A 25,390-nucleotide genomic window follows, 5' to 3' on the forward strand; every position below is an offset into this window, starting at 1 on the left:
ACTGATGATACCATGGAAAGAGCCAAAAAAAAAAAAAAAAAAATTGGGCTAAAATTTCTCAAGAACTAAAATGCATTGGAAATATTTATCCTAAAAACAGAATGGAAATTGTTTTAAATAAGTTCTATTCAAAATTTAAAATAGTCAAACTCAGGGATGGAGGTTTAGGCCTTTGATATATTTTAAATTCCCTTGATTTTTTTTTCTCTTAGGGTTATATCACTAATAATCTCCAGTACATTAAATAATCTGCATCAAGTATACCACTTTGATATTTAAAAATAAAAATAGGTACATTTGTTGAGAATCCTATTTGTTCCAGATATTTTTTCATTCATCATCACATTGAATCCTCACAATAGCCTTAAAAGAGAGATGCGATTATTCTTATATTGTAGTTGAAGAAATGTGGCCGAGTGAAGTTACTCAACTTGGCCAAATTCATAGAGCTAATGACAGAGGTGGCAATCAAATCCAGGTGATGTGACTCTAAAACCCATTCTCTATTGACTGAGTCATGATGCCACTAAGCATATTTCTAAACAATTTTTAGAACTTAGACATGTTTCTGGATTTTTGTTGGTTTTGTTTTGGAAAAGCATTTAACCTCTGGCAACTACATCAATGTAAAAACTCTGACTAATTTTTCCAATGTATTAGAAGAATTCATCAGGTCTTCTACTGATGTGAGTGTAACATTTTATTCCAAATTATTAAACTTTGTATGGTATACATATTGAAATGCATATGCTATAATAATGAAAATAATCTTGCAATAAATTTCAGAAACTCCCTGAGTCCATCATACTTCTTACTTCTTACATTTAGCAAAGCCCTATTTCATAATTCTCTCTCCACTCAGAATCAGTCCTTTAACTTATGGATAATATTTGTTAAATGATCTCCATGTGCAGACTCCTTCATGAAGAGAAAATGATGATACAAACTATGAGAACCTTACTTTCCAATTAGGAAAGTACATAAATAGTTATAAAACATTAAAATATTCATGGACTTAATGGAATGGTAGAAAACAAAAGGGGAATTTGATTATTATTTTTATTAATGTAATAATTAAGAATCAATGTTAGAATAGAAGAATCTATAAATAAGGTCCAAGGTGAAATGAACACACTTGATTTTTGTTACATGAATCAAGAGAGAAACATGAATATACCGGGGAAAACCTCAAGAGCAAATAGAAATGGTTCCTAGGTAAATACAAGGAAGGAAATTATTTTCTTTTAAATGATAACATATTCATCCTGCCCATTTAAAACATGCTTTGCTTTTCATCTATGTGCCCACTTAAGGAGAAACAGTAGTCAAATTTGGGTGGCTATGTACCCAATAGGAATTACCAACTGAATATTCAGTCTTTAAATTCAACATGCAAATTAATAAAATTATCAAGTCCTTCCACCTTACATGGTAAGAACCAAATGCATTATCTATTTTTGACTTTCAGAAGCCACTGTGTAGTGGAGAAATCCTGGGTTTTGGGGTTATGCGATCTGGGATCCAAATGTCTTTTCATCAATTTTATCTATGTGACTTTGTGCAAGTTTCCTGAAGTGACTGAGCTGCTTTATGAAGTCCTGAATAAAATAAGCATTTTTATATAAACTGCATTTATTATGCATATATGCTATTTAGTTATTATAAAAAATGTATATTTTATTCAGGACTTCTAAAGGATAATTGTAAAGATTGGTGAAGACAACTGATCCTATACATATCATTTGCGTATCTAGTATGCACTCAATAAATGCTATCTATAGTTACCCAACCTTTAATACCAAAGGAAAAACAAACTTATTTGCTTGTTTTCAAGTTTAATTTTCACAGACATTGATACGATGGATTTCGGGACTGCTTGTTAACTGATAACCTACCATATCATTTATTAACCTCTTGTTCTTGCCTTTTCTTTTATCTCCTTTGTACACTTCTAAATACTTTTATTACCATTTAATATCTTTCATACACTTTTTGTTCTTAACAGGTTTTTTTAATTTTTTATTCTATTTTGTACATTTCTCAGTACTATAGAAAAAATAAAAGTAGCATCAATTGGAAACTACAGATTGTAAGTGTATTAAAGTTGGGAATAGTATCATATGTTAGTCCTAGATCTATTACAAGATACAACGTTTTGCTATATTCTTGGTAGATAAAGATGAATTTATTAACAGATCTTAATATCTAGAAATCAAGTATTAGATGCAGGGTTACTAGATTTCACCATTTTTTTAGAAAATTTTTACAAAATAGTTTTATACCAAAACCTATTTCTTTTCGTATAAGCATTCTAGCAATCATTTTATAGAAGTGGATCATAATGGTTTTCATAGCACTATCTATATCCCATGAATACAAATGTTTATTTGCATTAGCCTCTCAAGGTTCACATTCCTGCAACACTCTTTTTAAATATGTAATTGCAAGCAATTTATCTGTTGGATTTGTTCATGTTGGACTTTTCTTAACAAGTATAATAACTCCCTCATCCCTCCATCTTTTACCCAAAGGGGGAAAAAAGCACTCTGAGGAAAGATTATAAATCCAAAGCAAATTGCCAAAGCAATTATAGTACTTCCATCAAAAAGTATTTTCCCTTTTAATATAAGAAAAAAAAAATAAACCGTTTATAACAAACCTGACTGGGTGTTAGAAAAAATGTGCTTTTCAGTGATAAATCCTAGGTAAAAGTGACAATAGATATAAATATTGTGAGTGATTTACCATGGCTGATACTATGGTTCATAATAAACCAACTTCACTGACAAATTATTAACTGGTATATATCCTTTTAAACACTGTATTTGATACCTATACACCTGTATACATCTCTTACATAAATATAATATACAATAGTAGGCAACTCATTGCTATATGATTACAAGGGTATATGATATATGATATAAATGATAGACTCTATAGAACAGTGGGAAGCAGTTACTAAAGACTTTTCCTCTCCTAACTCCCAATAATGGTTGTACTAATAGAAGATTAAAAAAAAAAAGATTGACTAGTATCAAACTAATCTATGCACTTCCATGCTCCTCAGAGCCCCAAAATCAATATTGCTCTTTAGCTTTGCCAAATGAACTGTGTGCTATTTCTAGTGCAGACTCCAGGGGTAAACAGTTTCTTCACTTGCCTATAAAGGAGATCCACACAGTTCTACTTAGAATAGACACCCAGTGAGTTCCTTCTACTGATCCTGCTCAAACATTTAATCTAAGGATTTGAGCACACATACAGTGGAATATATATATAGTTGGGCTTCACATCCCCCTGCTGAGTATTATAAAGGATGTGCATGAAAGATAAAGTGAGAAATAAGCACAGTGCTAACACAGTTACTGCAGACAAGGACAATGCAACTGATCAGGACAGACAAGAGCAAAGGGCTAAAATTCAGAGCACCTATAAACAACATGGCATTTTAAAACCAATTTTTATGGCAACTGTTGGTTTTACCATAATATTACATACAGGTGGCATGAAAATGTAAGGTAATCTATGTTAGTTATCAGATGATCACCTCTTAGCTACGAACTTAACCTTCAATATTTGCTCTGTGATCATGGATGGAATTCCTGTAAGCATTTCTTCTTTACAGTGAGCACGATGTTGAACTTTCTCAGCAGAAGACAGTAGAGGGACACTGCAGGACGAAGGGGCTCATCTGCAATGTCTGGTGGCATGGGGGTGAGGGGGGTTGGGTGAGGATATTCAATGGAACTCTGCCCTAGCCATGCATGGGGCTCAGCTCGTGTGGTTTCTAAGCAATCTTGCAGCCTCCTGAGGGATAACTTACCTGACACCCTCTCCACATGGAGGCTGGGATTAGTGCTCACACCAGTGATAGACAGTGCTCACACCTGGCCCTCCCCCAGTTGCATGCTGGGATTCCCACGGAGCCCCCACTTCCTCTGCAGGGCCCCACCCTGTCCATCTGTAGCTCAAAAGGGTCCCCACACTCTGCAAGCCCAGCCGCAGTGTGATTATCTGTACCTCACTACATTCATTGCCTCCTACTTGCCCAGTAACTGAAGACACCCTCTGAATGCTTGGCCAAACCTGCCAACATCTCTGCTATCCAGTGGGATGAATTCTACCTTCTACCATAAGATTTGAACCCTTCCAAACTGTCCTTCTTTGGTTACTTTACATCAGTCCTAGCATAGCATGCAGGTTTTCCTATCGTATATTTATTCTTATGTAATAGTTTAATAATTCTTTGTCTTTAGACTTACCCTGCATAACCTACAGAGTGGTTTCTATTTCCTGATGATACTGACTGATGCACAATTCTTCCAATATCTAGCATCAAATCAGTTTGATTGTGATCCAAGTTTTTAAATAATTGTACACTACAGCTAAGAATAAAAATATAAAATTGATGAATTTATGTAAAAGGTAATATTCAAAATTAAATGACTACATATAACAATACCAAGTAAATTATTTTGAATATTAGCAAAATGAATTGTTCAAGTTTAAAATGTGTGACAGCAAGAGATTTTTTACATTAATGTGCCTATCTTTCCAAGTCTCGGATCAATGCATAAAGTGTAGGACATGTTTCAATAACACTGAAGTGATCAATATCTCTAGCTGCAGACTTCAAAAAGATTGTCATTTACAAAGATTAATTCCTACAGAATATAGGTACAGTGTTCCCTAGTTAATGTCCAAAGTTCACTTTTAATTACATGAAACAATTTCCCAAAAATGTGTTTTTATTATTGAGTGTTCTCATTCAAGAGCAAAATACATCCGTATTTAATTAAAATGAACTGTTTGCATAATACTACATTCTTCATAGAACTCTACAGCAGAAAAAAAACAAATGAAATACCCCCAAAATGCCCTTTATGATATTATAGGGACATATTTTTCAAAGATGTACCCTTAATTATTTCAGACTATGTGAATGTGTGTGGTCTCTATTTGCAAAAATAGTCACATACAATCAGGATAGCTCATCTTCCCTGACTGTCATCTGGCAAAAGAAAACAATTTGGGGTTAAAAACAAAATCAATAACAAAACCTGCCTTGTAACCACAGTGTCTCATGGAAACTGTTAGTTGCTGCATTATTTTACTTTTGGCAAGGCTTGTTTTTTCCCATGTGACCTTTCAATACTATTTGTGCCATGCCAGACTGAACTCTCTAATGCTCCCCCAAAGCTTCATTTCATTAAGAACTTTCCATAATCTAAAGGAAACATGTTGCAAAGAACTTTAATCAGTCATCCAACAGAAGCAATGATTAATAGACCCCCAGATTGCTTATTGGCATGTCATTCCTGGAGTTTAGAGTAGGCTATCACTGTACCTCACTGCCCCATTATCCTAGATAAACAATTGAAGTTATATAAAGTACAAGGGTTTCGGAGAAAGGTTTGACTTCTTAAGCTATATTATTATTATTATTATTTTTACGAACAGTGTATTTTGACAGCATTTTCCTTTTCTTATCAGCACCCTAGGATAATATAGGTTCTCATTACCAGAGCCTCATCCAGGAATACTCTATTTCTGCTATTGAAGGCTCTAATACACATACAATCACTTTAACAAACACTCCAGGGAGCAGAACACACAATTTTGATTAAGAAAACTGTTGAATATTAACTAGCACTGCTCACTGAGACAATAGCAGAGCAACTTGTCCTTGAAAAACACTACACTAAACCTATTCTCAGGGAAAAAATGTTGGTGTTTGACAGCTGTCGCTGCTCTGGAAACCTAGAATACATCTTATTATTATAGTGTAGGCTTTCAATAAAATCACCATAATTAAGGTGCTGTTATTATTTTCAATTTTAAGTTCTCCTTTCACAGGTTAATAAATTCAGGTATAAAGGGGGGAAAAAATCAGCCCTGTGGTAGAATTCAGTCTAAAATTAGCATACTGACTTCAAAAATAGGTAGGCTGTGAGCTCTCCATTTCCAGAGATTCCCTAAATAGTTTATAATTTTCATTGCTTTTTTCCCCAAATAATTTTTTTGCTTTGCTGTGTTTTGCATAAATTTTCTGAGGAACCCTGAACCCAAATTTTCTAAGGTGCATACATTAAAGAGAATTGTTTTGATCTGTTTAGTTAATTAGTTAACAGTGCTTCAAAAAAGCTATCAAGAAATCCCCACTGTTCTGCTCAAATGTGAGCCCTGAATTATGCTGATTTTGATCTCATCTGCCAAAACTACAGGTTTGGAGCATAAGAAATATATCTATCTAGAAAAAGATCTCTAGACATAAAACAGTCATATACATGCTGTTAAACTGAAATGAAACATTAAATGCAGATCATATAGAAGATATAAATACTCATAAACACATACCTAGTATCTTTAAATGACAGCATTTGTTATCCTGGAAACTTTTTAAATGTTTTATTCTACACTTTTAACTACAGTAGAAGGACATTAGCATACTCATGCAAAAAGAAGACACATAAATTCCCATGAAAACCTAAAAAAGAAAGAACATAAAATTGAGAAAATAAATTATTTCTCTCTTGCACCGTTTCTCATTTTTATTTTATTCATAGGTTAGACTTCTTTGTAATATACTCTGATTTGTAGCTCGAAAGTAATAAAACACTAAATAACAAAATATTTAAGTATGCATTTTAAATGCAATAATGTCATTTGTTTTTTTAAATATCGTATGTTAACATTTTTTTCAATCCAATTTTAAAATTAAAAGAAACAAAGCAATTAAAAAGAAAAAATGCACATTTGACACAAATACACATAACTAACAATATCCTAACATGTAGAGGCTAGGATAATTATAAATAAACAAATAAACTCCAAGTCACATATTTACATAAATTAAATACAACGATTTCCACATCAATTTTGGTAGGGAAAAAAAAAAAACTAGAGTCACAGATGCAAATTCAATAGTCATTCTTCAAAGCCAAACATTTGGCAAATCAAGAAGCTCACTCTGACCAAAATGCATGTATTTTGTATTATTTGCCAATCCCCGTAATCTTAAATAAAAAATTAAATACACAAAAAAACTCTCGATGTTTACTACTGAGGTGAGGTGTAAAGATAAACTTACACTGTACTCCAACAGTAAAATGGATCATTTTGCCCTTAAGAAAAGAATAAAAAATAGTCCTTGATGTGTAACTAGGAACTTGACACAAGTCTTTTTTTTTTTTTTTTACCTGCAGATTGCTAGCAAACAAAACAGAATTCTATGGCATAAATTTTCACCTGCTCTTCTAAATCAATAAATCTACGTAAGTGTTTGCCTCCAATTAAGGCAATAGAGTTAAACAATGTGACTTTCTTATCCCAATTAAAAATTCCTTATTTTGCATGCCTTTAATGAGTAAATATTTGTGAATCGTCACATATGTCTCTATTTTCCAGCTTTGAAACGCCAGTGGCCCCTTTGTGAGTTAACTTGGAAACAGATGTAAAAAGGGAACTGCCCACACCAATAAAATTATCTTGTAAGCCTTTTGAGATAAGGTGTATGAAGTATTGAGAGGGTGTCAAAGAAAGGTTTAAGTTTTTTTTGAGTTCTAATAATTATTTTTGTGTCTTTAAATTTTTATTTTGAAATATTTTTAAACTTACAGAACAGTTACCAAAATAATACAAATCCCATACAGTGAACCTCTAGTAAGGTATTTACTTTTTAAACATGCAAACGACTGTTACTTGCTACCAAAGTTGTTTATACTTACATGGTAATTATTTATAATTGGCATTATTCAATTCTTGCACAGATAAGTATAAATTTATATGTATGCATCCATGATTATTATATTTAAGTGTATTTAAATTATTTCCTTCAAACTAAAATATCTGAGTGGGGCTATCTTAGGTTCAATCCAAGGTTCAAGTGTGTATGCTCATGTTTCCAGGGTTGGTGGGGCATCTCCTGAGGGACCAAAGAGCCTCTGGGGAAAGAGATCCCTGGGGAAGGACAGAAAAGAAAACTGAGGTGCACATGTTGGATTCAGGGTCAGTTGTTCCAGATGCTAGGGCAGATGAAACATATCTTGGGTGGTCCTTTAGCCCATGCTTCCTGACATTAAGCCTCAGTCCTAAGGCAAAGGACCTAAGTTAATGAGCAGGAGAAATCTAAAAGCAGCTGCTTGCCTACAGAACCACCCTGGGACACTGAGAGTCCAAGGCATCAGCAGCATTGGCGCTGGTAACAGCAGGGCTGGCAGTGCTGGCAGCAGCACTAATGACAGCAGCAGTGCAGTTAGTGATAACAACACATTTGGCAGCAACAAGAGTTCCTTTAACTCTCTGCTCATCAGTTCCCTGCACCTTGAGCATCACAGCCCAGGTCTCAACAGCAGCAGAAATAAGAGACAATGGCAGCAGCAGCAGAGTCTTCAGAGTCACTAGTGGCACTTTTGGCTTTCAGTGTGTGACAGCACAGCAAAGCACAATAGGAGAAATGGTAGGAGAATAGAAGATCAAAGTAGTTGTTCCTACTAATGTCGTAGTTACAGGAGCATGGACCTTAAATCAGACATACCTGGGTTAAAATCAGGTACTACTGTTTCTGAGCTACGGTGATACTGGTCACATTATTTAACCTCTCCAAGTCCTGTCCTACTCAATCACTGGCTAGAGAATGCCCCAGAAGAGAGCAGCCTTGGCTTGAATACTGCAGTAGATTCTGAAGGTGCTGCAGCTAAACCTGTCAGCTAGCTGTACTCCTTACAGCTGAACAGCAAATTCTTCCTTGATGGGAGGACCAAGCAGCATGTCTCCGTGACTACCATGCATTTCAGCACAATGAAGAACTTACTAACTTCACTGGGAGCCCGTGACATTTATGATAGTCCATTACATATGACAGTTCCATATTTTATTACAGTGAAAGCTTTGCTCCATTGACATTAAATATATTTATTTATACGTGGTGCCCAATAATTTTTTCTTTCCATTTCTTGAAGTCTCAAATCTTAGTATATTCCTCTTATATCATAGCCTTCAAGTGGTTGAGATTAAATCTCCTTATCCCATTCAATCTTCATTTCTCCAATTTTAGCACCCCGCATCCCTCAAATTTCTCTGAACCACATTTTGGCTGAGATTACAGTATGCTGGGATGAGCATACTGATTGCAGAAACTAATTCTCAGCCTTGCTGAAAATGAAGACTAAATGCTTTTGAAAGTCAGTGGCTGTTTCAGATATCTATCACTACTTCATAAAACACTCCAAAATGAAATGGTTTACTAATATATCCCAGAGCAACCTGGGCAGAAGATTTAAAAATATTTGCAAAGTTCCTTTGAGGAACTGTTGGAAATATTAAACTTCTTCACCTGGGAAGGACCTGATATTCTCACAATTATTGGGGACTATCATTTGATGGGCCAAGCCCTCAATCTTGAGGCATTTCCTTATGAATATTATTTCTGAAAAGGAGAAGCTAAGCCTACTTATGATTATGCCTAAGAGTCGCTCCCAGAGAACCTCTTTTGTTGCTCAGATGTGGCCTCTCTCTCTCTAAGCCAGCTCTACAGGTGAGCTCAGCACCCTCTGCCCCAATGTGGGGCATGACTCCCAGGGATGTAAATCTCCCTGGCAACATGGGAAGTGATTCCAGGTGATGAGACCGGCCCTGGCATCACAGGCGTGAAAAAGCCCCATGACATAACGGGGAAGAGAAATAAAACAAAATAAAGTTTCAGTGGCTGAGAGATTTCAAATTGAGCCAAGAAGTCATTCTGGAGGTTATTCTTATGCAGTCTATAGATATCCCCTTTTAGTTTTTGGTGTATTAGAGTAGCTAGACAGAAATACTGAAACTGTTGGATGGTAATCCAATAATAGCCTTGATTCTTGAAAATAATTGCAAACTATGGAGCTTTCAAGGTGTGACCACCTTGAAACTGTGATTGTAAAAACCTTGTTACTGACACTCACTTTATCCAGTGTATGGATAAATGAATAAGAAAAAAATAAAGACAGAAAATAAATAAATAATGGAGGGAAGAGGGTATGGAATGTTTTGGGTCTTATTTTTCACTTTTATTATTACTTTTATTCTTTTTTCTTTGGAGTAATGAAAATGCTCAAAAATTGATAGTGATGACGAGTGGACAGCTATATGATGATACTATGAACTACTGACTGTTACAATTTGGATGATTAAATGTATGTGAATATATAATGTATCTCAATAAAATTGCATTTTAAAAAAACTTAGTAGCTTATAAAAACTATTTATTTGCTCCTGATTGTGCAATCTGAAATAGGCTCAGATGGGTGTTTTTTGTGGTCTCACTTTAGGTTACTCATGCAAATTCAGTCTTCTGGAGGCTCAGTTGGGACTGAAATCCAAAAAGACTTGGCTCACACATCTGGTGTTTCAGCTGGGATGTCTGGGAATAGCTACAGACCAGCTACAGACTCTCTCTGTCTCCTCACAGGGTCTCATGCAGGTTTGTCAACCACATTATATGATAAGTCCATGATCCGAGTCAGGAAAAGGGGTAAATAGCAGGCCTCTTAAGGCTAAATCCATAACTGACATAAGCATTATCTGGATTGGTCAAAGTAAGTACCAGAGCTATCCCAGATTTATTTTCCATCTCTTGATGAAAGATGCAGAAAAGCATCTGTGACCCTCTTAAATCCATTACTGAGGAAAAGCTCCTAACTGCTGCAAGGCCAAAGACAGTTCCAAATTCACTACATGTATGATATTGAGTTATTTCCATAGTCTCTATGAGCCTCTATTTTCTCAACTGTCAAAAAAACAGAAAATACTATCTTCTCTCAGGTTTATTGCAAGAGCAAATGAGGTAATGGATCTATAGAAATGTGTTCTAAACTCAAGAGGGAGGTTTGTAGTTTGGATTTATTTTTCCTTTTACTTTTCCTTTTCAACTTCAGGAGAGATGCCAGAAAACCACTTTGGACTCAGTGACCGTTAGTTACTTAAAAGAGTAGAAGATCGGGTTGAAAAAATGTGGCCAAGCACCATGGGCCTGTCTTATGATTGAGAAGTTATATATATATATGGGGCTTGAGAGTGCTGAGGGACTGCACTGAACCAATGAATGCTGCCTGGGTAAACAAAGAGATTCCCTTTTAAACTAAAATCCTTTGGTATTCTTAGAAAATTCAAAATCATCTGGAAGTACTCTAATAAGGACTGGGATAATTATGATCTCATAGACTAACTTAAAACTTCTGGAAACTCTTTCAGTACTAGAACTATTCAGAGTACTCTGTATCAATTTTAAACACAAATATTTCAAAACATTATCATTAATTGATTCAAAAGAGCATCTTTGTTGATTAGCTATTTTATACCAAGCATTATTCCAGGACCCTGGAAACATCTACAAAAAAACAGAAATCTCTTCCCCCTTGAAATGTATTTTAAATCATGTGTGAGATAGAACAGATTACGTGTTTTATTAATTAGTCTTTATATATGCCCGATAGCATAACTTTTCATAACATAATGAAGTATTTAGAGAACTGAAAGAAAAAGATTGTTGCAGTACACTCAACAGCAAATGGTAAAGCAAGGATGATCAACATACTATATAAAAAGCTTCCTGCAGGGTCGCAAGGGTAGTTCAGTATATAATTCTCATCTGCCATGCAGGAGACCCAGATTCACTTCCTGGTCCATGCACTTTCCAAAAAAAGAAAAAGAAAAAAACAAGCAAAACAAACAAACAAAAACTCAACAACAACAACAAAAAAAAGGTGCTGCAATAACAGGATACTCACATGGAAAAATAATGAAGTGTGACCCGAACATACAGCATACAAAAAAAAGTTTCCTGCTACTTTCAAGAAGTCAGGGATTTTCAACATAACGTGGTTTTCACTGTACAATATGCACACTGAAAAATCCATTAATAATGTCATTTTATAACAATATTTTTAAAACACATTTCAAATATGTGTTAGATGATACTGACATCCTACAAAACAATGATAAAGAAAAGGGTAGTGGGAAAGAAAAATGAACCAACATGCAAACCCTGGAGATCCCCATATAATATGTCAAGCTCAGGAGTCTGTCTTTTATGCTGTCCTCTGATGAACACCTGAGCTATAACTAAGAACTCAAATTGATTAGCTGGGTTCTGTATATAGCTAAATATAAAATCCCTTTTTGAAAAGATTTGAATGACGCCATCACTTGGAAATTCCAACTTATTTCTTAGTAATAAATAAAGGCCATATTGATTTTTAAAGTACTAGGATAATAAACATTTACACAGAGTAACTTCCCAATTTCATCAACCAGAATTACCCAAAACATATTTACCAAGCATATTTTACTTAGCTAAGGTACTGAAGATACGAAGATGAACAAGACATTATTTGCCTTCAAGAAGTCATTAAGGAATCAAGCTGATTTGGATAGGACCAAGAAATCAGAATACAAGGTAAAGGATGATATTGTCCATATTTTAAAACTTCAAGTTCTGGGGCAGTACTATGGTGGCTCAGTGGCAGAATTCTCACCTACCATACCAGAGACCTGGGTTCAATTCCAGGAGCCTGCCCATGCCAAAAGAGAAAAAAGAAAACTTCAACTTCTGTGTGAGATCAAAGGAAGGGATGTTTATTTGGTGCAAAATTCATCAACCTGTATGGTTAGTTTATTTGAACACCATAATTATATGAGACCTTGAATAGGGTGTGAGATCTTGTTGCTTGTACAGGTTAGTATGATGCCCTGATATATTCCAAAGTACTTTGGACAGAGAATAAAAAAGGATTTGCAAAGTTCCCTTGGATGACTGGGGAGAAAAGAGGAAATATTAAACTTCTGTGTCTGGGGAATTGCTGATATTCTCACAAGCGGTGGGGACAACCAATAGGCTGAGCCCTCGATCTTGGGGTTCATTTTTATGAAACTTATTTCTGCAGGGGAGAAGCTAAGCCTACTTATAATTATTCCTAAGAGTCACCCCCAGACAATCTCTTTTGCTGCTCAGATGTGGCCTCTCTCTCTAAGCCAGCTTGGCAGGTGAACTCACTGCCCTCCCTCACTTTGTGGGACATGACTCCCAGGGATGTAAGTCTCCCTGGCAATATGGGACAGGATTCCTGGAGTGAGCCAGAACCCAACATCATGGGATTGAGAAAGCCTTCTTGACTAGAAGGCAGAAGAGAAAAATGAGGCAAAATAAAGTTTTAATGGCTAGAGATTTCAAAAAGATTTGAGTGGTTACCTTGAAGGTTATTCTTATGCATTATATAGATATCCCTTTTTAATTTATGGTGTATTGAAGTGGCTAGAGGAAAGTACCTGAAACAGTTGAACTATATTCCAGTAGCCTTGATTCATGAAGACGACTGTATAACAATATAGCTTTTACAATGTGACCATGTGAATGTAAAAACCTTGTGTCTGATGCTCCTTTTATCCAGGGTATGGACAGATGAGTAAAAAAAAAAAAAAAAGAATAAAAAATAAATAAATAATAGGGGAGATAAAGGGTAAAAAAATGGGTAAATTGAAATACTCGTCAGTGAGAGGCGAGGGTAAGGGGTATGGGATATGTAAGATTTTTTCATTTTCATTTTTATTTGATTTTAGGGAGTGATGCAAATGTTCTAAAAATGATCATGGTGATCAAGACACAACCATGTGGAGATATTGTGAGCCACTGATTTGTATGCCATGTACAGACTGTATGTGTGTGGATATTTCTCAATAAAAATATTCTAAAAAGTAGAAGTCATTGTCATTAAATTTGTTTATTTTTTTCCTCATAGGATAAATAAACTGAGAAACCCCATAAAAATTCTGTAATTTGGTGCCTACAACTGAAAAAGCTTTTGTGATCTATGTCATATTCAATAGAATGCAGAAATTTTAAGTGGTTTCTTCTAAATCCAACATCACATCACCAAAATCACTGGATGAACAGTGTTCACATTTCACATATTTTTCTAGTAAGGGAACTTCAAAATAGTAAGACAGGCTCAATATAGTGTCATTTACTAGGCATTCTAACTCCAGATTCACCTTTTCTTTTTTCTCTCTCACTTGTGACACCGCTGAGAATGCCTGGTCTACATTGTCCTCCAATAATCAATGTCCAGGGAATCTTCCACTGAAACATCAATGCACTGTTTCTTATTTTATTAAAAAAAATAATAATTCTTTTTTTCTTGTCTGTAGTATTCTTAGTTAAATTGCCTCGCATCTCCCTCTGTTCATACAAATAATGAAGACTTACTATTTTTCCTATGTTCTAAAATACAGAGAAACAATACTTTACCCTGAATGTCTAATAGTAAAATCACCGTGGTCTTCAATCATATTCTCAGTCATCTGGCCAAAACTTTACAGAGAAAAAAATACATATGGATTGTTCAAGAACCATAGGAAAACCCAGTCCAAAAAGACTGCCTACTGTATGATTCCATCTATAGTGTATTTTTGAAATGGCAAATTTTTAGACATGGGAAATATATTAGTGATGCCCAGGGTTAGGGCTGGGGTGTGGAAGAGAGGTAGGGTAGACATGTAAGGGCGACAACAGCGACCTTTGTGGTGATTTCCCTTTTCAGTATCTTGAGTTGGTGATGGATAGAGAAACCTACATGTGATAAAATTGTGAAGAACTGGACCCCCGAACACACACATAAAATAAAACTGGGGAATTATGAATAGGGTTAGTAGATTGTATCGATGTAAATATCCTGGCTGTTACGCTGTACTATAATTTTGCAAGATGTTAGCATTGGTGGAAACTGGGTAAACAGTACAAACAATCTCTCTGCACGAATCTACAATTATCTCAATAAATATTTCAATTAAAAACATAGGAAGGTTTTTGATTGTTAATTGTAAAAATATTTGTATCTTCATATTTTCCTGAAATCAGGAAAATGTTTAGTAACATAGATCATTATTATACCAATGTAGATATTTGTAAGAACTTTCTACTTGTTATTTTGAGGAACAGTCACAGTTTTGACAGCTGATCAAATGGTATTTAATTTAGTGTTTAATATTTAGAATTTAAGAACTTCGCTATCTGAATTTGTAGACTTTTTTCCCTGTTGCCTCAATTTTAAATTTGTTTATGAAACTTATTGTGCAAACACAGGTTTAACAATGATTACTTGGATACTTTATTTAAATAGGCCTATGGTTAAGCTAACGTAAGATATCCATTTTGGGTGGTTCTAAGTGCAGTGTTTGTTTTCTTGGATTAAAATATTTAAAAAAAACAGGAAGCATGTTATCATAAAAGTCTTGATATGCAGTGATATAAATATGAAGGATATTAATATATATATATACACACTATATGAATATGAAAGATATAAACTAAAAGCAGAGAAACGCAAATTAAATGTAAAAGAAATAATGCAATAGTACAAAGAGACCAAAAAAGTTCTTTGACATTTAAATAATAGAAAAATACCAGTAAAATAGAAGTGCATTTGAGTTATATGATCTGTTCCCTTGTTCCTCACTTTTTCATTTGGAAACAATATGGTAGGTCAAATTTTCAAAGCAACTCCTAAATCTAATCAGGCCCAAACTTGCGTTTTGAACAGAAGTAATACTATTAAAACCATTCATCCTCTGAACTATGTACATATGCAGATAATTCCTAATAACACACTGAGGAATGTTTAAATGTGGCATGTGTCAAGAAATGTGAGAGAAGTAAAGAAAATTAATTACAGGAACACAAAAGGCTGGAATGGATCACAGTATAGTTTAAACTCCAATACTTTTATCCTAGTCTCTCTTTTAAAATGCTAATCAGGACTTTTCCTAGGGAAAAGAAGACCCCACTTAAATATAGCTCTGCCCAAATATGGGACATGTCTACCCTGATCCTATTCCTGTAAACCACAGGTGCCTACTCAAAGACCTACCTGCCAATCCTCAAAAAAATGAAGCATTTGGTCACTGAGCATTAGTCTTGATAATTTTATTAGTTCTATGGCTAGGGTTACCATATGCCCCATTGCTTGAGACACTCCCCATTTATATACAGGGTTGCAGCACTATTTTTAAAACTGTTCTCTTTCACTCTCAGTGTTCCTGTTTGGACAATATTTGTGCAGTCACCTTGTCTATCTCGGTTATCTGTTCCTGTTTTTATCATATGTTTTATATTCTGCTTTGGCTTTGCCTTTTCAGCTTGATCTCTATAGCCAAACTTGGCATTGGCCCTTTAGTGGGAAAGTGCCCAGGAAAGAGATCAGACCACAGCAGAACAACGCAGTAGACCAGTACACTCATTAAAATCTATTAAAGTCAGGTTATTTTAAATACATTTTTAGCACCAGCATCTTCTCCAGTCCCAAACTCAAACATAAATGAAAGAGAAATGATAAATGCTAAAGCTGTCTTGGACCAAGAGAAAATCGTTTTTAGAAACTTCTTACACAGCTAAGCACGTTTCTTTGACTTGACAACAAAAGTCAAGATTGAGATTCATAGACAATGATTAGAACATGCTTTGTAAACATCTTTTAAAGGGCCAGAAATCGATTGAATGCACACGAACATCCTTTCCTCAGTGGGTAAATCAAATATGTTATCTTGCTTTCCTTAGAGATAAGACTAGTTTCCACCAAAGCTATGGCAGAAAATGTGAAAGCACACAAAAATATCAAGTATTGGATTTCCCTGATTTAGGGGATTTCATGAAAGCTACTCACAGCTTTTTCTGTAGAACAAGGATTATTTCTCATAGACATCCCCACACAAGAAACTATTCCCCAACACCAGCCTCCTATATTACACTATCCAGGAAATCCACTTTGATGAAATGGTGTGCCTGCATTACTGTTATAGAAAGAAAAAAATTATAAGTCATTCTTAGACTATTACATAGCTAAAAAAAAATTGAAATAACTTAGATGTAAAGGATGTGATTTATTCTAATGTATAAGCAATGTTTTATTCAAGTAAACACAGTAATAGTAGCCAGAATCAGTCTTATTCAATATGTGATATAGGCAAAAACAAACAAATGACATTCTTTATCATCTGGCTCTTAATTTTTGTCATCTATCAACTGGGTTTCAATAGCCAAGGTCTCAAAATTCTTTCCTATCTCCTCTATAAATCTTACTTGTAGGGTCACTCTTACCTAAGGGTAGGTATCTATGAAAATTAAAAGAATAATTCTTCCCAGGGAAAACATATAAAATAAAAATAGATACATAATAAATAGTTTGAGAGTGATACAAGTTTTAGGTTTTATTAATAGAATTTCAGGAACAAAAAAGTAACAATAGAAGAGTACACCAAACCCAATATGCGTGTTATAATATGCCACCTAATATACTGCTACATGTGAAAACATCTGGCACAGGCCTCAGTATATGGTAGGTATGATACAAAAATGCTAACTGAAAAATAATTCTATAGTAGTACCACCTAATCATGGAATAAGCTATCTAGCCCACCCAAATATTACGCTAACTCAAAGCATTTCAAAAAGTTAAAACTCGTATATACTCTATGCATCAAGAGAACATGATATTTTCATACAACATGTAATTATATTCTCTCTCCCCCACAGGGTTCCCAAGGCTATCTTTTTGAAATACTACCATTAGGCATATTTCCTTTTAAATCCTATAATACTTAGGGGGGTTATTTGTTCTATTGCCTGGTCCTCACCTCACGCCTAAACCTATTTAAGTGAAAAACTGATACCAGAACTTGCTATTGTCAAAATAATGATTTATTACTTTAAAGCACATAATACAACTGAACAATAATACCTCTTTCTAAAAATCAATTCCTGTTCTTATAAATTTAAACATTATTCTCAAAATTCAAAAAAGCCAAATTACAATATATTCATATAGATACTACTTTTTCCACAAAAAATGAACAGAATGAGCCAAGAGGGGGAAAAAAAACAGAGGACACTAAAATATAGATTCCTACATATTTGTATATTTGTGGTGCAAGGATAGATAACATATACAAATGTACGCATATAAATTGCTTTGATCAGTTACAATTTTTTTGGAAACAATACACGTATCTGAAATGATCAGGACCAGCTCTAACTGGTTGTTACAAATAGTCTCTGCAAAGTGTCGGTTGCCTGGTAAATTAAAGTGATTCATCAATGTCATTGCTGTCACAAAAGCACAAGATTGGCTGGCAGAGACAGATACAGAGTACAGAAAAGATGCCAGATGTGTTGGATACTTGAATTTTTTCAGACAGAATATGCACTTCATGCAGGCTGCAGTCTATCAAACCTGGTTTCTGTTTGCTTATGCTGTCAGAAATCCTTTTTATTTAAGCTTTCATATAAATAATAGCTGAAGCCACTGAAAAATGAAGGTACACATTAAATACCCTTAATAGTTATCTATACTTTCTTCCAAATTCAAAAGGAAATCAAGAAGTCTGAACATACAATCATGTGTGGTGGAAAAAATCACATGTGATTAAGTCAAAAAAGGATATCAGGGGAACAAGCACCAAAGAAATTACATTTTTTGAGCTAAGTGCTAAAGTGATGAAATTCAATATTTTTAATCACATGGCTTTAGAAATTTCTAGAGAAAGAAATATCAGCATCATAGAAAAGATTTAATATGATTTTATTTATTTGATTACCATGATGATTACTTTTTAATTTTTTTATTTTATTTATTTGATTACTATGATTACTATGACTATAAATCAATTTCCTCATTTCTAATTTACAGAATGTAGTTGTTAACTCAGGCTTTCAGCATTTAATTCAGCAACCATTTATTTGAACTATAACTATTCAATCAATAATTATTTATTTGTTTGTATAAGTTGCTTTTTTAGGGGGACACAAAAGTGATACCAAAACAAGGATCACACAATCCTACCCTAAAATAATTACGTTTCTCAAGTATCTAAACTGAGTAAAATACTATTACCCTATACAAAAATTATATCAGAAATATCTTCACTTTTCTTTCCAGTGCTACCAATGCATAATAAAGCTAAGCAGATCAAGAGAGGGAAAGCAAGGTTTTGTATATAGTGAGTCAAGATAATGAAGAGTCCAAGAAGTAGGATGTATTTTCTCAGATATCTCTCTCCTTGTGGTTCAAAGACCTGAGAGACAAAGAAAACCAAAATTAATAAAAGCTAGCAAATCAAGTTAAAGAAGCAGTTATTTCAATTGATTATGTTCTTCAAGCTTTCTCCAGTCTATATCCAAAAGTGGGATAAAGTATATGCGATTCTCAACTGAAAATAGGAAACAGGAGCTATGATCACGAGCAATAATGTCTTCTTTAAGGAACGCAAGTCTTAATATTTTGCAGCTGCAATGATAATTTAGTACTATTTTCAATGCCATTTATCAATCAATAATTTTCTTCTTCTAAAAAGGAGATCAAGGATCAGTCATTGGTTAAGGATTAGAGCTTCTCTCATACAAGATTAACTTGCCTACTCTGGTACATGCCCCACTGTTTAACGCTGATGCTAATTTGTTTTTAATGCTGATGTTAAATAACGCTCTTATTTCTGTAGTAAAGGTCCAGTTCATCAAGTTCTAGAACACAGTCCAGTAAGCACTATATTTACTAAATGAATGGTCAAATGAAAAAGATGATATCATATTCTACAAAGTTAAATTTTCTATCCAACATTGAAATTTATACCTAGCATAACATTAAGAGGATAATTTTTAAAAAATGAATGCATTATTAAATAAATAACAAAAAAACTATAAAAATAAAAACCCTATAAATTTTTCCTCCTAAGTAGCTCATTTCTTTTCTTTCCTATTTCCACATCTAATTCACATTATCATCATTCTCACCTAGATTATTTCAAGTTTCCTAACTGATCTCTCCATCTGTGGTCCTGCTGATTCAGATTCTTCGTACTGCAGTCAGCATTAGCTTTCTAAAATGCTACCTCACTCCTCTTCTCTAACTTCTTTTTGGTCTTAGACAAAATTCCAAATACTTGGAAATGCCATAAAAGACAGTAACCTCATATCTCGCGAATATAACCACCTGTCCTATCACCAACACCTCACAAACACATAGGGTGTCTGCCCTACAAACCAGGCATACTAATGTATTTTCATTTATTTAGAAGTGTCAGGTTTATTTAACAGCTGTACTTTTACTTGATATTCTATGCCTTCTGTCTGGAATTCCAACCCCATTCCCAGCTCATGCATAGTGAACTCCCACTGCTAAGGAAATCAAGACCCTGCTAGGTTATCACAACTCTTTTATTATGTAGGCAGATGCATATAACTAGATAATTACAGGCAGATCTCCTCACACTCAATTTAATGTTTATTTCTTATTTAGTAGCAGAAATCTTTTACAAATGATAACTTATGTGTTACAAATATGCACATCTGAACAATAAGAAGTTCTGATTGTTGCAGTTGTTCAGTGGAAAGATCACAGAATACGCCCTTCCTCTGTAATTCTTGGGCTATTCGAAAAATGCAAAATACTGCTTTAGATAATGTAAAGTACAAACTCCAACTGAAAGTACTTCTCTTTCCCTGTATTATGCCTTAGACCACAGAAGAAGAAATTTCTAGCCTTTAGAGAGGCGCTTCTCAAATTTAATGTACAAACAAATGTGGGGGGTAGGTCTTAGTAAAATTCTAATTCATCTGAGAGGGAGCCTAAGATTCTACATTTCCAGCAACCTTGCAAGTGACACTTCCGCACATTTGAATAGCAAGTGTCTGTGCTAGAAAAAAAAGTTTCTGCTCCTTTACCAACTTATTCATTTCTCGTCAGCCAATAAAGTGGCTAATTTTATCCATCAGAATTTGTCACTACTTAGTAGGGTACTTTATTAAATATTATCCACAGAATAATATTTATATTAAATATTTAAAAGTATATCCACACATACAGAACACATGCACACACATCTCAGAATCTCCATCTTCTGAATCTGCTGTACCCTGGCAATGTGGAGGCTTCCCAGAGAGAACCTTATCTCCTGCCTCATGTTCCCAAAGGGTTAGAGAGCACTGGGACAGCGCTCCCAAGGCGGGGGGCGAGGGGGGAGTCCCCAAGTTTAGACCTGAAGAGGAGTAGAAGGCTTTCACTTAAGTTTGAGGGCTAAGCCATGTTTTCCAATCCACCTTTGCCAGAAAGTTCTATATTTGGGAAATTATTGGGAACTCTCTGGCCCATTAATAAAGCAGATACTTTGATCCCCATTCGGCTACCAGCATCCTGTGTCCACCTCCCCAGTCAAAAAAAGCACAGAGGGGTAGAGAGTTTGGGTACCCTAACCTAGATCATATCTATAAGTTTAGCAGTCAGGAGAATCTGTTTGACAATATAAATATATTTTCGCACTGTTTATTTGCTAACCAACTAGAAAAGGATTGATTTTCTAAAAATGGTCATGCACAAGTATCACTGCATATTTTTAAAGTGACATCATTGGTGTTTTTCCTGAAGTTAAGGAAAGTCAGCTTCTGTTAAAATGTACATAGTGAAAGCTCACTCACCCACTATTAAACCTGCTACTGGGCTAAAGGTAGAGTGTAGCTGGTCTTATTTCTTGTAAACAAGTAGGTCAAGGACATCCTTTTCCCAGCCAATATGCTTAAGAAATATATATATTGGTGAGAGGACTTTCATTTACTAATGCTCACCCAAGTGAAAGGCACTTTGAAAATGCTTTAAAAAGAAAAGAAAAATTTTATAGCTAGTTTTGTCAAGAAAGGCTACAAGGAAGTCTTGCATTGTTGATGATAATACTTCACCACCCAAGTGTTACATTCAACCTATTTATGGGAACAGTGCACATGCTTCGTAGAATTTTTATGTAACTCCTATCTAATCATTTTTAAATAACCTATTACTTTTGAAAGAATTCTATTCATCCAGAAGAAAAAATGTAAAAAGAAAAATATAGCACTGAAGACATTTATTTATTCATGGCATGCGTCTTTAAAATTAATGAGCTTTTTAAAACTAGAATTCTTACCCATCTTTCTCACCTTAATAACAAATCTGTCAAAAAGAATTTACATGACTGTACAATCAAACACAAATTGAAAAACCAAACAGGAAGGCGCTATTAGAAGGAATACAATTAGAGTAAAATGTAACTCCTGAAAGAGAATACTTAATATGAAATTCAAAATCCTCTGCTAAAAAAAAAGTAGGATTCACCATGGAATAAAAGTGATCCTTTTGCTCACTCTGGACCTCAGATTCCTCATTTACAAAATTAGGACTTCGTTCTAAAGATGATCTCTAAAGTCCCTCTATCTCAAACATTTAAATGATTGTTCGATTATCATGGTTTACTTCACCCAAGGTCGAATTTGTAATAACAACTCTGATGTACGCCTTACTGCCTATCAAATCCACTACTAGTGGCTGGTTTTTCCAGCGCAATGCCCTCCCTACCTTAGGAAATCCATCTGCTTCCCATTGCCTTATAATTGCAACCTAGCAAGGCTAGCAACTGCAAGGCTGCTAGGTGCTATGAAAAGAACTCAGAAATCCAGAATTCATCATTTTGCGTGAACAAACATTGATTGATCCCTACACTAATAAATCCTATTTTAAATTCATGGGCTTTAACCTCAAGTGTGTCCCTGCTGCTCCCCAGCATTTCTAGTCCCCCCTTCTCCCACTCACCTTGATGATGTATTTACATCTTTTTCTCTCCCCTCAAATCTCCACTACCTCCGACTACTTCCTCACTCTCAGATTTCTTTATCACTAAAAACATAGAAAGCGATTTGAAAAAAACTTCCCCAGGCTCCCATTCCCACATCTCCCACCTACTTCTTCCTGTGTCCATGCTGTCTGCCTCTCTTCCATCACAAATAAACAATTCATGCACCTATCCGAGGCCAATTCCTCGAAATTTGCACAGCCTCCTATCTCTTCCCATTCCAGAAATAATTGTGCCCTTTCTCACATGTAAGGTTAATTTTATCTTCTCTTCTGGATTACTACATCGAATCATTCTCTACAAACATAACATATTCAATCTGAAAAACAAACAGCCCTTAATCCCTTCCCACACGCCACCACAAATATTGCTCTATTTCTCTTCTCCCTGCTATAGCAAAATTATTCAAACGAGTTGTTAAGGTATTTCCCTCTAGTTACTCCAATGCACCAAAAACTGAAAGGGGATATCTCTACACTGCCTAAGAACAACCTCCAGAATCACCTCTCGACTGGATTTGAAATCTCTGAGTCACTGAAATTTTACTTTGTTTCATTTATTTCCCACCTTTAGAAGCTTTGATTCTTGAAGATGACTGTATAACTACATAGCTTTTAAGGTGTGATTGTGTAATCATGAAAACTTTGTGATTGACATTCCTTAAATCCCATGTATGGACAGATGAGTAAGAAAATAAAGACAAAAAGCAAGTAAATAATATGGGGGAAGAAGTTACGGGATGTTTTTAGGTATTCTTTTTTATTTTTATTTTCAATTTGTTCACTTTTTCTGGAGTAGTGAAAATGTTCAAAAATTGATGGTGGCAATGAATGCACAACTATACGATGATGCTGTGAACCACTGATTGTGCACAGTGGATGATTATATGGTATGCAAATATATCTCAATAAAATTGCATTTAAAATAAACAGTTGTCTATTTGCTGCCCCCAACTCTACTTCTTTCATTTTCTCTTAAACACATTCCAATCAGATTTTCATAACCTCCATTTCAATAACACTGCCTTTATCAAAGTAACCAATTACAAAATAACCGCTAGATTTGGTTCTCATCTTGTTTGATCTATCAGCAGCATTTACCAGATCGGAATAAACCCCTTCCTGAAATACTTTACTTGGCTTCTGGGAAAATACCTTCTCTGATTTTCCTGCTCCCTCCTTGGGTGTACTTGCTGGTTCTTCCATATTGAGTTCTCAATCTCTACATTTGCACATGCCTCAAGGGTCAGTTTTTGGTTTTCTTCTCTTTCTTATGTATATCCCTTCCCCAGATTATTTCTTCTAGTTCCATCCTTTTGGGCCAGCTATGCATTGTAGGCTTTCAAATCTATATCTCCAACCCTGATCTCACCCAAATCCAGATTTATATATTCTGAGTGTCTAAAAGACATCATCAATGTCTCACACACATCTCAACCTTAACACATCTCAAAGTAAACACCTGATTTCCCCTGTTCATCTCACCACCCATCCATCTCAGTATACAGCCATTCCACCTTTGCTGCCCAGCCTAAAAACCTGGGAGCCATCATTGACGTCTCTTTCTTATACGTTTCACATCTACCCTTTAAGAGTTCCTTATACCTCTAATTCCACCACGACCATGGCCCATGTTACCATCTGCTTTTTCACCTGACTACTCTACATTCATGGTATATTCAAACAAGAAGCCAGAGTGCATCTGTTAAATCGGAAGTCACTCCATGTACTCTACTATAAAACTCCTTATCACCTTTCCTATACCATGCAGAATAAAAGCCAAAGTCCTTAGAAAGGCCTGCACAATTTAACTTCCCCCCAATATACACTGGACCTCATCTCCCACCACTCTTTCTCTCAACCTCTCTGTAAAAGACGCTTTCTTCTTAACTCCTTCTTCAAGAGGCTAACCACTCTAAAGCTAAACGGATTTTATTCTGCACTTGATATTCTCTTTCTTGGGATTTTCTCCCCACAAATTTGCCCCCCAAAGATCCCTGATCAAAGGTCATCTTTTCAGACAGACCTTCCCTGAACATCTTATATAAAAATGTACCATTATTACACTCCCACTTCCCCTCATCCTGCTTGCTTTGCTTTGCTCTTTAGCACTTGTCACTGCCATACGTATTAGATATTTATATTCCTTGGGCGTTTAGAATTCAAAATGCCACAAATATCATTAATTTACAGTAAGTAATCTACTGAATATTTTTGATAAATAACTTTCAACTATAATTAAAAATTTATCATACTTTATTCAGGGTTGAACCTATTTCCACTTAGTTCTTATGCTCCTTTACAAGTTCAGAAAGTTAAGTAAATCCACCAAATGCATTTAACTCATCTTTTTGTGCTAGTTCAACACAAAGAAAGCAAACTTAATGTAAATAAAAATAGAAAATCTAAAGTGCTTGACATGAAATTATCAGTTTTTTATATCTATCATAACAATAAAAATTCCTAAGTGAAAATGTTTGTGATTATTAGACATTCTGATACATTCATTTCCATCAAACATTTAAATAAACACAACCAATTTGTATACTGACACATCCTGACAACCCAAACAAATACAGCTGCTTTTTGAGTAGGCTTCAAAATTTGGGCTCTTTGGAAGGAACAATTAGGAATTCAAAATACCAAACTTTTTTTTTTTTTTGCATGGGCAGGCATCAGAAATCGAACCCAGGTCTCCAGCATGGTAGGTGAGA

General features: G+C 34.9%; 1 protein-coding gene across 5 annotated transcripts in view; it reads right to left on the reverse strand.

The window, feature by feature from the left end:
* The window catches only part of CCSER1 (coiled-coil serine rich protein 1), a 1,450,145-nt gene that overhangs the window by 1,351,194 nt on the left and 73,561 nt on the right, over positions 1-25,390 (reverse strand). The window contains exon 1 of one of the 5 annotated variants that reach the window (XM_077142861.1): positions 6,361-6,636. The exons of the other annotated variants lie outside the window; for them this stretch is intronic. The gene's annotated coding sequence lies outside the window, so the exon portion shown is untranslated. Of the gene's footprint in view, positions 1-6,360; positions 6,637-25,390 lie in introns of those variants that run through there. 5 annotated transcript variants of the gene reach the window in all.

This window comes from Tamandua tetradactyla, chromosome 24, assembly GCF_023851605.1.
Source record: "Tamandua tetradactyla isolate mTamTet1 chromosome 24, mTamTet1.pri, whole genome shotgun sequence".
In the NCBI taxonomy this organism is placed as follows: Eukaryota; Metazoa; Chordata; class Mammalia; order Pilosa; family Myrmecophagidae; genus Tamandua; species Tamandua tetradactyla.